The sequence below is a fragment of the Ixodes scapularis genome, unplaced genomic scaffold (assembly GCF_016920785.2).
Source record: "Ixodes scapularis isolate PalLabHiFi unplaced genomic scaffold, ASM1692078v2 PGA_scaffold1__304_contigs__length_218370807, whole genome shotgun sequence".
Taxonomy (NCBI): domain Eukaryota; kingdom Metazoa; phylum Arthropoda; class Arachnida; order Ixodida; family Ixodidae; genus Ixodes; species Ixodes scapularis.
In genome coordinates, this window is record NW_024609846.1 from 184650692 (window position 1) to 184667047 (window position 16356).

The 16356-nt window shown below is 39.7% G+C and overlaps 1 pseudogene; it reads right to left on the minus strand.

Annotated features, from left to right (window-relative positions):
- Window positions 1–16356, minus strand: part of LOC120840913 — a 104972-nt pseudogene that overhangs the window by 48785 nt on the left and 39831 nt on the right.

A 16356-nucleotide genomic window follows, 5' to 3' on the forward strand; every position in this document is an offset into this window, starting at 1 on the left:
AGAATATGTATGCCAGTATATTATCATATTTTGTGAGCTGCATTGTGCGGTGAATGAATATGCAACAGGAAATTTCTTAACGCTTCGACCCGGCTGTATATGCACAGGATTTTAAATATCCTAAACCTAACCAAAAACACCTCAATCTTTTTCAATGCGCCATAATGTTCGCTGATAAAAACATAAATATCGAATTATTTTCGACCGTCTAAAGGCTGTCTAGGAAAGTAACTACAATGAACATAAAAATGTGGGGCATTGACTGCCTCGCTCAAGCTTTCTACCCGCGGAACTTGGTGCTTTATTAATTGCGCCGTTATCTGCAGACATAGATGGATGGATGGAAATAACTTTACTTATTTATAGAGGTGAAGGCGGTTATGTCCGCCCTCATTCGGCAGTTAGTTACACTTGGTGGCCGGGAGCCCCTGTGCCTCGGCGGCCTCGGCATCCCTACGGACCACATGTAATTCGGTGGTCAGGTCTGAGCCGCGTAGCGCAGCGTCCCACCGCTCCTTTGATGGGAAGGGAGAGGGAGGGACAGGAATAAATTGGGAGTTAATTGCTCACGGAGACTTATTTTAGGAAAGTCTTGCTTGTAGGAACCTCAGTTTGCTATGTAAGACTGCAAAACCGAACTCGAATTTTTTTTTAATGTAATCTACGTAAAGCTACGTTATCGTGCCACTCTTGTACAATATACCGATATTCTTTTACACCTAGAACTTTGCTGGAGACAAATTATACTAAAAGGAAACCTAACTTATACAGATATAAATAGATTTTCCATGAGACGCCAAAGCAAAGCTAAATTCAATCTAAGCAAAACAAATATTATATATATATATATTTATATATATTTTTTTTTGCAATGAAAGAACATCCGTTACGTGTGAAAGCAGAAGTGAGTTTCCATCGCCTGTGATTAGAATACACTAAATAGTTTATCGCAATGCAATGGCTACGGCGCAATCACAGATGCTGAATGGCTGCTTACAGAAACAAAACGGCTGCCTCGCTCTCTGAAAGTATTTGATATTTTTATTTTTGTTTTTACTTTCCCTCTTTGAGTACGAAATAGCAGGCTGAACACAAAGTAAAGATCGAATGACCCTTTGGTAACAGATAAAATCTAACGCCATTCTCCCCAGAAGTTTGCCTCTTACCATCGGAGGATTGAGGGGAACAATAACCTGCCCCTAAACTTTCCTTGTGGTGCTTTCTCCGGTCGCTTTCATTATGTTCTTTGCTTTATACACGGCATTGTGGGCCTTTTAAGTTTAGTAATGATGGCAGCCTCATGGGGCTGTAGCGCGTGTGATATAATGCCGAATAGACCGCGGTTCCCAGTGCCAATTAATCCATGCTAATGAGACTGGCACGTGGTCCTAGCTTCTTTTTGAAATAAGAATGCCAAGATCCAGGTAATTCGTAATTGCTGTCGTGTTTTTCGATGTGCGATAATGTGTTCCTCTGCACAGAAGAGATAAGTAAAACATTCTTCTGACATACGTGGCCTGCCTTTTTCGGCACAATTTGCCTTTATTTTGTTTAAGATGCATTGTATCCTAGGAGACCGACTGCGGGGATACCGTACTCCAACGTTTTATTTTTGTTTTTTTAAAGGTTATTTAAGAAGTAAGGAAAGTTTAGTACCTTAATACCTTCTTATTTTACACGAGTTAGGCGATTAATATCAGCTGAAAATTGCAAAATATGTTTGAAGAACACAAGTTGATTTTAGAGGCCATACAGTAGAGCGCACATATTGCTACAAATGCAAGTGTTTTTTGCGCAGCGATTGAGTCGCCCACTCTTGATTTCGACTGAAGACCATGTGTGACGTCCACTGGGATTGTTTTTAATTTTCTAGGGTCCTGGCACGAGCCAAATGTCGAACAAGACATTGTTCCCGCGTCAGTTTTTATGGGGAACGCTACTAGACCTCGTTCATTGCTCCAGAAAATTACACTTTCTTCGCGTGTTTCTCTCTCTTGCGTAGTGTGCGCCGTGGCACCATGCCTGCGCCCTATGCGGTGAACCTGCGGAACAGATCAAGAACAAAATGCCCTCTCGCTTTACAGTTTGTTCGCGCAGAAGTTTATGTTAATTTGCGCAAACTCGCTAACCCATCTTTAAATTACTTTTGACCTGAACCATCGTAATTAATCAATTTCAAACTTTTGGAAAATTGACGAGGAAAGCTCTGTCAAAGGGTGGTCAGTCGCTTAATGTTTTTTGTCACTCTTAATGATATATTAGAAAACATGTTTTATGGCGGCGTAGATTTTATTGGTGTCAAAGTGTGCGGTATATATTTTTTTAGTTTAGAATACGGGCACTGAAAATAAAAGGCATTGGAATGCCGAGATTCACAAAAAAAAAATACGGGGTTTGGGAAGATTGAAGTTGAAGGCATCCACTGCTGAACGCTCACAACGAAACTACGAATAGAGTTCAAGTTCGGCGTGAACTAACGCGCTTTGATGACTTGACAATCCGGGACACCGATGGGTAGATTGGTCAGCGAAGGTTGGTCATTAGCATGAAGCACAAAGAGCGCATACGAAGGAACATCGTGAAGGAGGAATTGGTCTTCTAATTTGATGGGGCTTCGGCAGAAGTAGCTGCCACTTCAGTCACTCCAGAAACAATCATCTCACTGCGGCAGGCGCCGTCGCTGACGTTGACACGAAGAAGCTCACTCCTGATAAGATGCTTCTAAGTTAACATTAGGTGAAATGCCAGGAAGGTCCTTCAAACACCATTTCTACAAATCCTCCTTCTTTATACGGTTTACTTGACGTCCCGGTCAGATTACACCTGCAAGTCCGGCGTCATCTGGTTGCGTGTTGTCGCCGTCTTCCTTAATTCCCTGCGCGTACCTCTTGCCCGCCGTTATAGTTTCATAAACGACGAAGTTTCTATTCGGAAATTGTAATCTTGATAAGAGCTTAGATGAAGTCGGCGACGGGCTGTACAATATTATCCTCTTATGAACAATGGGACGAAAATTCCGCATGGCACTCTAATATATCTCAAGAAATCGAACAGCAGCTGTCATCCTATTATTTGAAGCATACTAGCAATAGCTCTACAATAGGATGGCAACGGTCTATTATATTTGAAAGTACTTTGTAATATTGTTTATTTTCACGTACACAGTTGAATACGCGATGTCCCAGCCCATTTACACCGACTAATTAAAATGCGTTTAGAATAGTCCAGGAATCCAGTGACTACTATCGCGAGCAACATGAGAACCAATAAAGCAACAGTAATTTGGGTGCTTCACTGAATAGCCAGCATCTTTTGTAAGAATATTGACACGTTATTGTCGATACATGATCCTAACAAGGCTTGGCTTCATGCTGAGTGGCTGCTACAGATTTCTTCGCCTTATCGAGGCTTTGAAGTTGTATGAATATATTGCTGAATGTGGCACGGTTATTAAGTTCAGTCTTTTATAGGAAAATATGAAAATATTCTATCTGACAATGACAACAATTAAAATATTCTATCTTGCTCGGAATGTGGCGATTCTTTTCACTTGGGCGACTGTTCTGGTGTAGCTGAAACGACCTTTAAGTCAAAAGGCGAGAGTTACAAAAAGGCCTGGCGGTGCCCTGCCTGCAAACCGGGGAGGTCAGAGGGGAGCCAGCCAGTCAAACTTGACGTAGCAAGCTTGCTTGCGGATATCAACCGCAAACTAGACAGCCTAATACCCCTAAAGGCGACCGTAGACAGCATTGAAAAAAAAATTCAAGAAGTCTCTGACAAGTACGATGACGTACTAAAAAACCAGGCTCAGCATGATCAAGAATTCATAGAACTGAGTAAGCGTCTGGAAGCTGTGGAAAAAGTGAGTGAGGCTAACGAAATCGACCGATTGAGGCAAGAAATGAACAATCTTGAGCGGCAAAGCAGGAAGTTAAATCTGGAGGTTCACGGCATCGCTACAGCGGAGAACGAGAACTTGCTTGACAAGATAAATCAGGTAGCCTCCAGGCTGCAACTTCCACCACTATCGGAGAGTGATATCGTTGCCCTTCACAGATTACCCGCGAAGCCCGAAAATGTGCCTGGTGTAATTGTCCGGTTCACCAGGCAAGCCACGAGGGAGCAGTGGTTGAATAACAGGAAAAAATTGTTGGGAACAGAGCCTAAAGTTTTTATCGTGGAAAACATGACGAAGCAAAACAGAGCGCTCTTTTTGGCGGCAAAATAGTGGGCCAAAAGGACTGGTTTTCGTTATGTCTGGCATCGAAACGGAAGCGTTCTAGTACGAAAACAAGATCGCGAACGTGGTGTTGTCGTAAGAAGCGAAGACGATCTGTTGAGGCTAGAATAAGTAGTGCTGTCTTTCTTTTCCAATTGTTTGTAAACTTGTTTCCTTTTTGTTTTTATGAAAACTGCAACTCCATTACTTCCGAATGAACTAAAACGCAAACTTGACCTAGAATGCAATTCTCATTTAAAGTGCTTCTATTTAAATACGCAGTCAGCAGTGAATAAAACGACTGACCTTGAATTACTTTTCGATCAGTTCGGTGCTCTTTTTGATATAGTCAAGTTTACTGAGGCCTGGTATACTGATAGTTCAGATGTTTTCCGCTTACCGTCATATGACACGTATGTTTTAAATCGCACTTCAAAACGCGGGGGAGGATTGGCTGTACTGGTTAAAGACTATCGATTGTAATCTTTTGAGTGACTATTAATTTATCACGAAAGATGTCGAGGTATTGTGCCTACGAAATAATCGGAATATTTTTGCTCTTTTCTACCGCCCAACAGATGGTAATGTTTCTGCCTTTTTTGAATTTTAGAGCGCAGCTCTTAGGGGCCCGTTCCCGGCTTGAGCGGCGTCGCCGTCGGCGTCGGCGTCGGCGTCGGCGTCGGCGTAACCGCAACCCTCGTAACCCTCGTGAGGGTTACGAGGGTTACGAGGGTTAATCTCATGAGGGTTACCCTCACGAGGATCACGAGGGCCACGAGGGTTACTTACCCTCGTAACCCTCACGAGGGTTACGAGGGTTAGTTACCCTCAAAAGGGTTACCTTCACGAGGGTTACCCTCACGAGGGTTACTTACCCTTGTAACCCTCACGAGGGTTACGAGGGTTAGTAACCCTCGTGAGGGTAACCCTCGTGAAGGTAACCCTTTTGAGGGTTACGAGGGTTAGTAACCCTCGTGAGGGTAACCTTCACGAGGGTTACCCTCACGAGGGTCACGAGGGTTATGAGAGTTACCCTCACGAGGGCTACTCACCCTCGTAACCCTCACGAGGGTTACGAGGGTTAGTTACCCTCACGAGGGTCACGAGGGTTATGAGAGTTACCCTTACGAGGGTCACGAGAGTTACCCTCACGAGGGTCACGAGTGTTGCCCTCACAAGGGTTACTAGGGTTACCCTCACGAGGGTCACGATGGTTACCCAGGTCGTGACCCCCCTGGGGTCACGTGACCTGGGGATACCCCCCGAGGTCACGTGACCCCCCGTTGACGTCATAGGCACTGATGACGTCGTCAGTGACGTCACTGATGACGTCACCGGCATCCGCATCGTCATCGTCATCATCACTGATGACGTCATTAGTGACGTCACTGATGACGTCACCGGCATCCGCATCGTCATCATCATCACTGATGGCGTCATCAGTGACGCTACTGATGACGTCATCGGTATCGTCACGTGGCCCCAGGTCACGTGACCCCCCGACGTCACGTGACGCCCCAAGGTCACGTGACTCCCACAAGGTCACGTGACCCACAAGGTCACGTGACCCACAAGGTCACGTGACCCCCAAGGTCACGTGACCCCCCGCCCCCCGAGGTCACTTGACCCACCCCCCAGTACCCTTCCCTCCTCCTCCTCAAGAGCTGCGCTCTAATTCGGCGTTACAGGGAGTTGTAAACGGCTTTCATTTTTTTGAAATATTTTTAGAGTTTGTAAATGAAAATCAATATAACGTTAATTGCGGCGGTGATTTCAATATCGACATGTTTTCGGATAGTGTCTCGCAGAGAGAAATGGAGAGTCTTATTAGTATGAGTGCATGTGTCATTACAATTACAAACCCCACAAGAGTCACTTTACACTCCACAACTGTTTTAGACTTGTTTATTATAAACTTTCCTATAGATCAAATTAAGAGCGGAATACTTAGCTGTAGACTGAGTGACCATCTTCCAATATTTTTATGTGTTAAAGTTAATGTGTCTCGAAATACGGTATAAAATAAACCAATTGTTTTCCAAAATATAGACATAAACAGCCTCGAGGCCTTTATACGGGATATCGCGTGTACCATTTGGAATACAATCCTTTTCGAAGATACTGCCGATGGTGCTTATAACGTATTTTTTGAGCAAATTCTTAAGCTATATAAGCATCACTTCACATATAAAATTAAGAATATATCAAAAAAGATCCGTAAACCGTGGGTCACCTTCGATTTAGTTCGTAAAATTCATAAGAAAGACTCACCTTATAAACGCTTCTTTAAAACACGTGACCCCGATGCACTTAAAACATACAAAACCTATCGAAACTGCTTAACTAAAGAGCTAAGAAATGCAAAAAAAGGTTACTACTGCTCTCTTTTTTCTTCCGCGAATGGACGCACTGATGTAATGTGGAAACACATAGGTTCTTTGGTGAAAGGTGCTCCTTCGTCAACTGCCATTGAAAGGCTAGTGGATAACGGAGTTACATTAACCGGTGAACAGCCTTCCAATCTGTTTAACGACCATTTTGTAAATATAGCCGTCCATACCGATGGTACCGACGCTTGCAGATACATGTGCCGTAAAAACTGTAGCACAATTTTTTTAGAACCAACTACTGCCTCAGAAATAGTTAACGTGATTATGCACTTAAAAAAATAGTGGTAGCTGCTACGCTGATGGTATGCAGATACGTCAAATTAAGTATGTTGTTAATATAATTGCTCCCGTTTTAGATCATATTTTTAATCTCTCCTTAGCGTCTGGCGTATTGCCAAGAAGGATGCAAGTAGCGAAAGTAACCGTTCTGTACAAACATGTGATAAGAATGTGTTGGGGAACTACAGGCCCATTTCTATACTGCCCGTTTTTTCTAAAGCGTTAGAAAAAATAATTCATCGCCGTTTGGTAGACTTTTCAAATAAAAATGACCTTGTTACTTCCTCGCAGTTTGGTTTTATAAGTAATTGCTCAACTGAAACAGCCTTAATTAGTCAAAAAGAATTTATATTAACAAACTTTGAAAATAAAAACTTGGTTCTCGGGGTGTTTTTAGACTTTACCAAGGCGTTCGATTGTATTAGTCATAAGGTCCTATTTAAAAAAGCTTGAAGTTTACGGTATCCGTGGGCAGGCGCTATTACTTCTGCAATCTTATCTAGAGCATCGACAGCAATATGTATCCATCAATGGTAATTCCTCCACTATTAAGCCTATTACGCCTGGCGTTCCACAGGGTAGTGTACAAGGGCCATTCCTTTTCAACATGTACATAAATGATATAATTAACGTCAATAAGGAGGCAAAAGTTTTAATGTATGCTGATGATACAAGCATATTTTTTCCTCCGAAACCGCTGATGAGCTAATCGATATGGCTAACTTAACTTTGTCTAGAATTAAGTCTTCGGGTGATAGTAACTCGTTGACAGTAAACAGTAGTAAAACAAAAGCTGTTATTTTTCGTCAAAAAAATAAACCTGTGGTGGTGTCTAAGCTTCTCCGTTTTAATTCGTCTCGAATTGAAATAGTCAGTTGTTTTAAAACTCTCGGAGTATCTTTTAGTGAAAATACGTCCTGGAATAACCATGTCAACTATATTATTCCAAAACTAGCTCGCGTGGTAGGGACTGTGAATCGCTACCGTTACATATTGCCAAAAAATGTGAAACTCTTAATCTATACCTCCTTGTTTTTCTCCCACTTAGCCTACTGCTACCTCGTTTGGGGTACATCAACGTTAACTAATATTTATGAACTATTCATACTGCAACAGAAAATACTCAGAGGTATAGGTAATGTACCTTGTGATTTTCACACTGTTGAATTATTTAAAACCTACAGGATAACTGATGTTCACAAATTGTATTCATATCGACTTTGTACCAGTTTTAAGAGTGAAATAATAAAGAGCACACGTTTCTTACAAAATCTTGCATTGTTGGAGGAAAATTCACCAGTATATTCTACTCGTCACGCGGAGAAGTGGAAGACGGTTACTCAGCGAACCAACTATGGCTCTCAGATGCTCCAATTTACTCTTCCAAATTTGCTAAATAGTTTGTGCAGTAGTAATGTTTCCCTTGAAAACTTGTCTTTCAAAGACTTGCGTGAATATTTTTGTACGTGATGCACTATTTTCATAAAACTTTGTTTGTTTTGTTTTCTTTTTCTGTTAACAATACCTTCAGCTGCTACTGAATGTGATTTTCACCTTTGTTTCTCGATGCTTGCCGTTGACCACCGTAAGGGGACCAAGGACCAGTCAAGCTGCATATCGCAGATTTTTTCCTTGGGCTGCCCCATCAAGATTGATGGAAATAAAGATATTATTATTATTATTATTATTATATTCCGAACTAAACATCACTCTGAAATACGGCGCCAGGACAAAATTATGGAGGAGATGGTTTGACTCAAGATGAGAAATGTCGTTGAAGCCCATTGAATTACCACTGCGGTTACTGAACTGATAGTGTGAAGCACCCTAGCGCTAATTATACTTGTAAAATCTATCTATTGATGGAAATACGATTCGAACATTATCAGTCTGTTCAATTGTGTGATGCTCTCCTCTAGTCAGCTGTAAAGGCAGCCTCCAATGAAGCAAATCACACTGAGAGTTCGGAAATGGTTCTAACCTTCCACACCTCAATATCCAGTCAACTCGAAGAGAGCGCAAAATGGCTGCGTCAGGTCTCTGATATCTTGAGGAGAGGTGCCATCACATGCTTCGGCATCGATAACACAAGGAAGCTGACAGGTTGGTGTACCGTCGGTTGTCAAAATCGGAAGCCCTTATTGCCAAGTGATCGGTCTATCCAACAGTAGAGTAAACTGTTCTGCATTAAAACGCTCATTCGGGCAAATTTTTTTACTGCGATATTACATTCCACGCATGGCTGATTTTTCGCCCATGTCGAGGTGAGATTCTGCAGCGGAGTTGTTTGGTCAAACGAGCAGTAAAATAATAAGATGAAATCCTACTAAACACTGGAGGCAAAAATATTTGGGTTCATTAAATTTAATATTTCCATATTACTAGAGGAGAGTCCTGTTACGATCAAATTGTTGATCTCGAGAACAATGAATTCTAGAACCCACACTGCCGGAATAAATATGTCTATTTGTTCTCCCTTTTATTGAAACAAAATGTCTATTGGTATTTTTATTTCTCCTCTACAAGCGCTTCTCAAAATGAAGGGCAAAGTGTGGCAAAGACAAAATATGATAAATTGTTTGTACAGATTCAAAGTTGATATTCTTTCGTGAATGTGTATCAAAAACACTTATATTAATAACTAGAGAAACAAAGTATACCTTACAAAATCAACAAAAATATGTAATCACCCACAGCCTAAGTATGCAGCATTATAGCATATTGTTAACCAAACATTTGTTTGTTAGTGAGTTAGTGACTCAAAAATATTGCAGCTTTTGCCACAAGATATATTGCGCGACAGCTAGAATATCTATAAAATTGAAATATGCGCGAATATTTTTTACTGGCATCAATATTTTGAGGCATATCCTGAAGACTTGCGTGCAGTTTTGGTAAAGCATAGAAAACATTCACAAGCAGAATCGCAACATCGAAAAAGCGTGGGAGGGCAGAAAATGTTACTGTGTTCTGGTTGAGTTTATTTTCGTTTCCATTATTATTTCACAGTTATTATCAAAATTGTGTTTTGAGTTTGTAGTGATTCCTCAAATACTTTTTGTTTCAAAAATAACCATCAAGCTTTAACGCAGAAATCTCTTCGATTACTTTCATATTTTGAACTGTTCTTTCAGTTTTACACTAAGAACCCTCTTTGCGCATTCTTTAAGAGTATTTTTATAACGAAGTGAAAAAAAGACTCAGATTATTAGTGTAAAAAAAAAAGCTTTACAGCTGCAGAATCAAATTAACCTGACATACTAGAAATCTAATAAAAATACAACTTTTCGTTAATATTTATTCAACCGCGGCATTCATTATATTAAAAGGTTAGTTCGGGTTTAGAAATTACCCTTTGACCAGGTCGCTGTGCTTTTCTTTATAAGTATCCAAGATGGCGAGTACTGCTCCTTTGTCCTATGATTTTGGTAAGATGACGACGATAGTTCTTAAGTGCATTGTTTATTAAGTTAATCCAAATAATATTTCACTCTCGTGTCCTTAAATTTTCGCACAGTTACCTTCATCGAAGAGCAGTTTGCAGCGACCTTCATTTTTGTTGACTCTGAGAGGATGAGGCTTTGTTTGTACTAACGATAACGGGTTTAACTTCAACGTGGTATTTATTTTAATTATACCTTGCATTAGATTTTGCATTAAAACCCAAAAGTATCTCTAAAACAAACGCAGGCACCCACGGATATTGTCTTAAAATATAATTTAACCCAAATTTTACTAGAAAGAACAAAACTATTTTAATTTCCAAAATAAAGTGTGGACGAAAAGTAAAACTCACTAAAGAACCACTTTACACGTGGTAATAATATATTGCAAATTCTTGGTTAATCATTTTGTACTCTTGTCGCAAAGATTAAAGCAATATGTACGAGTCTCAAAAAGCAAACTCGCTGGTAACATGTTCAGGAAAACCACGTCATGATTCCTCTCTAACATTTTCAAAAAATTCAAACATGCACTCACGCTTGCAGTGCCACTGAAGTTGTCTATATGCCTTGTATTTGCTACTCGAACATGATTCTAATGCATTTGAATAGTTACTAGTCAACGTGCACCATCCCATAATTTTTAAGACCCTTACTCTCGCCAAAAGGGTCATGCATTAATCGGGAATGTGCAAGCCGACGAAGCTATCCTATTTTTCGTCTACAAAAATAAAAGGAAACTTTAAACAGGCGTGAGGGTGCGGAGAAGTGCAGTCTGCATGCACTGGTGGGCCTAACAATGTAGAGTGTTAGCTGCGGCAAGTGACTTCAAAGCTTCAACAACCTGAACATTTTATTTATTCTATATCTGTCGATCATGCCGTTAGAGTTAGTTCAAGTGACAACGTATGGGACTCTTCCTATTCATATTGCTCTTCAAATTAGAGATAGCGTCTTCTTCCATGAGCTCTGTTTACTCTGTACTTCTTAGGCTTAATAAAAGTTTACAAAGCAACTATTAATTATTTGAACTATGATGATTGACAGTGTGCTCAGGTTATCTTTTAAAAAGGCAGACACAAAGAACAGCTTCTTAGAGGATAAATTCGGTTGAAGGAAATCACCTTCTCAGATTTCTATTTAGAAATCGGTTTAGTGAGTACTCTTTTTTTTATGGCACGAACGCCTATCAATATGAGCGCACAAGTAAATTTGTGTTAGCTCCCTTCAATGGTGACAAACGTTTTTATATCAAATTTAATGTTTTCCAAAAGTTTTAAAGCAAAAAATAAAAAAAAAATCTTATGTCTCGAATTAAGCGATTCTTTTCATCTTCTCTGTCGATTTTGCATAAGATAGACCGGTTTAGTTTTCTGGTTTGTTCCATTGTACCCACGCGTCACTGATACTCCCGGCATATTTTTAGGTTTTAGAGTTTCCTCATTTTATTGAAGTATTGGCCAATTTGAATGAGCAATCACTCGGCGAGAAAGACCCCTTGAACCTCCTTCATCCTCTAACATGAAACAAATTATTTCTATTCTGCTTAAATGGCAATGATCAGACTGGCCTTGGTTATAAAATTGTTAAGGCGTAAATTTAAAATTAAAAACTGACCTAACTCCTAAAAAAATTACGGCACGGGGTACTAGATCGGCGAACTTACCAAGGTTAACCAGATATTTGTAATAATTAGTTGATTCTGTTCATCCCATAAAAGAGTAGAAGTGAAGAGAAGGCAGGCGTCAGTATCGCGAGCTATACTGGCGCCTCCTAGAACACGAGGAATCGGTGCAACAGACTGTGACATCACATGGTAGCTGATTCGTGAGGCAGGACCTGCGCAATACAGCATGATGGAGGATTCACAACAAGGAATATCAATTAGTTAGAGCCTTTCGTAAGCTTTGCTTGCTTTGCTTTGCATGATTTGCGACACCACGGCATTAAGCACTCAGGCCTTCTATTCAAGCAGGCGCGACGTTTCACATCTTCAGCGAAGGTTTTGCTTAGTTACTGCATAGTGATGAAGCAGAAGGCATTCTCTATAAACTTAGCGAAGATGGAATAAAATATTCACCAGTAAGAATGCCTAAAAATGTTTTAAAATATTATATCTTAATTATAAGCCGCATAGCCAATGGCTACATTCGGTACGCGGGAGCTCCAATCGGCACCCAAGACTGACAATATTTATGACAATCCGTGCGGTAGAAGGCCGAACACGGACTGCCTCAACTTTCTTGGAATAGGAATGGAGCACACTTTTCACCCTATTAAGTTGCTGAACTGAAGAGAATCATTTCTAAGTTGGGGTGAACGGCTAAGTTGATCATAAGTGATCGAATAATGACTGTTTCACGGTCAAAATGGCACGCCCATAGGTATTGTTAGAGCGTACGCAGTAAGGTTTGAGTGCATCAGGAAGGATAGAGGGAGTTGAGAGAAAAGTGCTGCCTTTCCTAAGAGCATGAGCAAGGTAGCGGGAGAGCGAAAGAGCTGTCTTAACTTCCTGTGCCTAAGTTAATTCCGTCCATTTAGGCGTTGTTCATAGAGAACTTGTTTTTCTAGTAACTATTTTCACCTGTCTCCACACAATATGTTTTGTTCCAAATGTTTGCCTGCTTGCATATTGTGCATGTGTGTGTGTGTGTGTGCGCGTGTTTCGCGGGGAATAAAAAAGGGAACCCTGCGTAACAAGACGTTCTCCACACTGCACATCACGTAGGCACTTGGAGCCATTTACCAGGTTTAACCACACGTTTGTTGTTATTATCTGATTTTTTTCGTTCTACGGGGAGAAACAGAGTTCCACACGCTTTAGCGCACGAACCCTTTTTGTTAAACTTTCGAGGTCTACTGCATTGATTATACAGCTTGATGTGTTTCTGGATTACCTGCAGTGTTTCGTTTCTGAAACGATACTATTTGCTTGCACTGTAAAGACAAAATCGGTATTAGGTTTTTTGTTTCTTTTTCGTATCCGTGTTTAGAAGTCCACGATGAATATATAAGGCTCTTCAGTATTTGGGGTTTTACAGTTTATATTTCCGCCAGCATGTAATTTTGTGCTGGTCGTCTTAAGCTACTATCGTCGTCTTAAGCGTACATCTGGAAATGCAATTCTTACTTTTAGAAAATATTTGTTGAAATGATTCCTCTTAGGACCTTAGCTTAGCCACCAGGAAAAATTGCAAATGCTCGCTAAATCTATACGCAAATATTATGGCTCATGAAAACAACAGTCGTTTCTAGACCGGTACTTGCTTTTTTCAGATATGTAGAAAGCAATAAAAAACTTTCCCATTCGTCTGGCAATCAAAAAAGTAACAGTGACGCAGATCACAGTTAGTTCTGTATGCTATCACGAATTTGACGGTTTGTGTATGTGTGCATGTGAATATGCGCCGGATATATGTTTGCGAATATTTTGGCTTAAATCATAAGGCATTTTTCCTTAGTGAAACTAAGCTGTTTGATGTGTTACTTTCTGTTTAAGGGTTTTATTGCTAAAACAGGCACCATATTCACCGAGTGGGTAAAGTGAGTAAAGGGGTTTTCATCGATAGGTAGAAAAATATTGTGCTCTGAAATGAAGACAAAATAGGGTGCATAAAAGACTAATCTTCGAAGGAATTTTAAGAGCTCTGTCAAATATTCAAAAATCACACGCTCTGAAAAAAAGGTTCACATACAACACTCACAAGCAGTATTTATACAATGATACTTTTCAACTGCTGGCCACTTTTATATACCTAAAATTTTGAATAAATTTGTGGTTAACCATACCATACGTCCTGTAATTGTCTTAGATTTGGTTCAATTTGTAGTTCATCAATGTGTGGCGTGCGAAAAGATATTTTATGATGTGAGACAATTTTAATATGAATATCATGTTGGTTAATTAGAACGATTTTACCTTAAGTAATTAAGTTACAATACATTGTCTACTTCACGTGTCTCACAATATTGTGACGGAACAGAATACAACAATTTTATAATTTCAAGTTCAAATCTTACATCAAACTGCATCCGTCAGTATCTTTATCGCAGTGAGTAGTAAAATTCTTAAACCAGTAATTGTCTTAGATTTGTTTTAAATTGTTTTAAAGAAATGAAGAACAAAATTTAAAATAAATTGTTCCTTTAGAGGAAAAGTGTTCTGCGTAACTTCGGAAGATACAGAAAGTTGAAATATTCCTTTGATTTTGTTTTAACAGAATATCGGAGTTATGCGATCCTCACCGTATTTTGCCACTTTAGTTCAACTTAACGCTAGACGTCCCACAATGCCACCGCTTTGTAAGTTGGCGACTGATATTATACTAGTATTCACTGACCTCATGAGAACATCTGGAAAAAGTCTGTACACCTGTTAAGCTGACACGTCCCACTGGGTATTACTTGTTATGGTGGCGATTTTTTGCTAACTAAAACGAGAAACTGCCAGCCGCTGCTCATGTAAAATAACCTTATATTTCTAGCCACAGGTTTCTCCCTCAGCTTGTTAATGCTCCCTGAAGCTCGCAGCTGCCGTTGTATCGCCAACGTTCCACAAGCAACAACCAGTGTTTTCTCCTAGATAGACTTGCAAAGAGAGAGGTCTGTATAAAATAACATTGTTTATTTTCACGTTGTAGCTTTTCGATTAGGTTATACTAATGTTTTCAATAGATTTGTAGTTGATTATACCAAAACCTTTCATTGAATTATGCTGCAAAAACACCTTTTAATACTCACTAAAACGAAAATAACCATAACTCAAATGGCATATTGTCATACGGTAGTGCATGCGAAGAACATGTGGTGTGTTGTTTTTTTTTTTGTTTGCTAGCGGTACACCCTGAGGTGTTTTTACTGTTTTTGTGCAGAGTGAGACAATAGACAATGGTTGACGCTGATGGGGTCTATGTAACGATAAATCTTGAAGCTTTCGGTGGCAGGTACGATGTACCTTGGATAGGGATGCGTAATTTTTTTTTGTAAGTCTTGAGCTTCCTGTTTGTGCACGAAGAAATTCTACGAAACTATCCGCCATCAACAAATTAGTTTGCAACGATGCAATGGGAACGGTCACGGAGCTCGTTACTGCAATCTACTAAGTTGATTTTACATGAAGATGATTCGTCTTGCAGATTAACATAGTGGCTTTGGCAGGACACACATTTCCAGACTGTTAGGTTGTGTTGAGCAAGAATTCATTTTTGTGTGCGATTCTTGAATACTGAAAACACAATACGATGTAAAGATTCGTACACTTTGCGATTGCAGTTATTCGCATTGCTTTTGCACGTAAAAAATGTGGGAAGCATCTGTCAACAATTTTATGGTTAACTATTAGAAAAAGCCGTATAGTAAAAGCTATATATTTATGTTTTGAGTGGAGGAGGCTTAAGGAGTCGCAATAGGATACAGACTGATAAACGTCTTCACAGCTACGAGAACTTGCTGTACGCTTTGGATAAGGTCAATGTCGGGAAGCTTTGAACACTAAGAATTTTCAAACCGGGAGAAGCATTTTGTCCGACGGGATTCTGGAAAGTTCACAGTACACCAGAACACAGAGCACTACAGCATATACTATACCACAATCCAATACTCATGACAAGCCCTAAGTTAATCAAGTGTCAATGAAATAAGGACTCATTACGTATAAAAAACATTAATGCTATTCTTACACAAAATATAAATAGTTTGTTTGTTCTAATAATCTAGATTGCTCAACTTATTATTGTATGTACTCGTATGTTCAAGCAATACCACTGGAGCAATTATTAAAAATAGTGTAACCCGAGAAAGCAAGAGATGATTCACGATGAAAAAAGCATAATCTTACATATTAGTTTTTTTTTTTTTAACCTGCGACCACATTATTAATACTACATTTTTATAAGTCTATCAGTTTTAGTATGCCATTTCGTTCAAAACACAAGTTTTTTTTGTTGTTTTATTGCAATCGTTTTGTTTTAAATAATAAGCGGGACGAAAAAAGTCAGTTTAAAGTGGGAAATATAAGACGTGACAT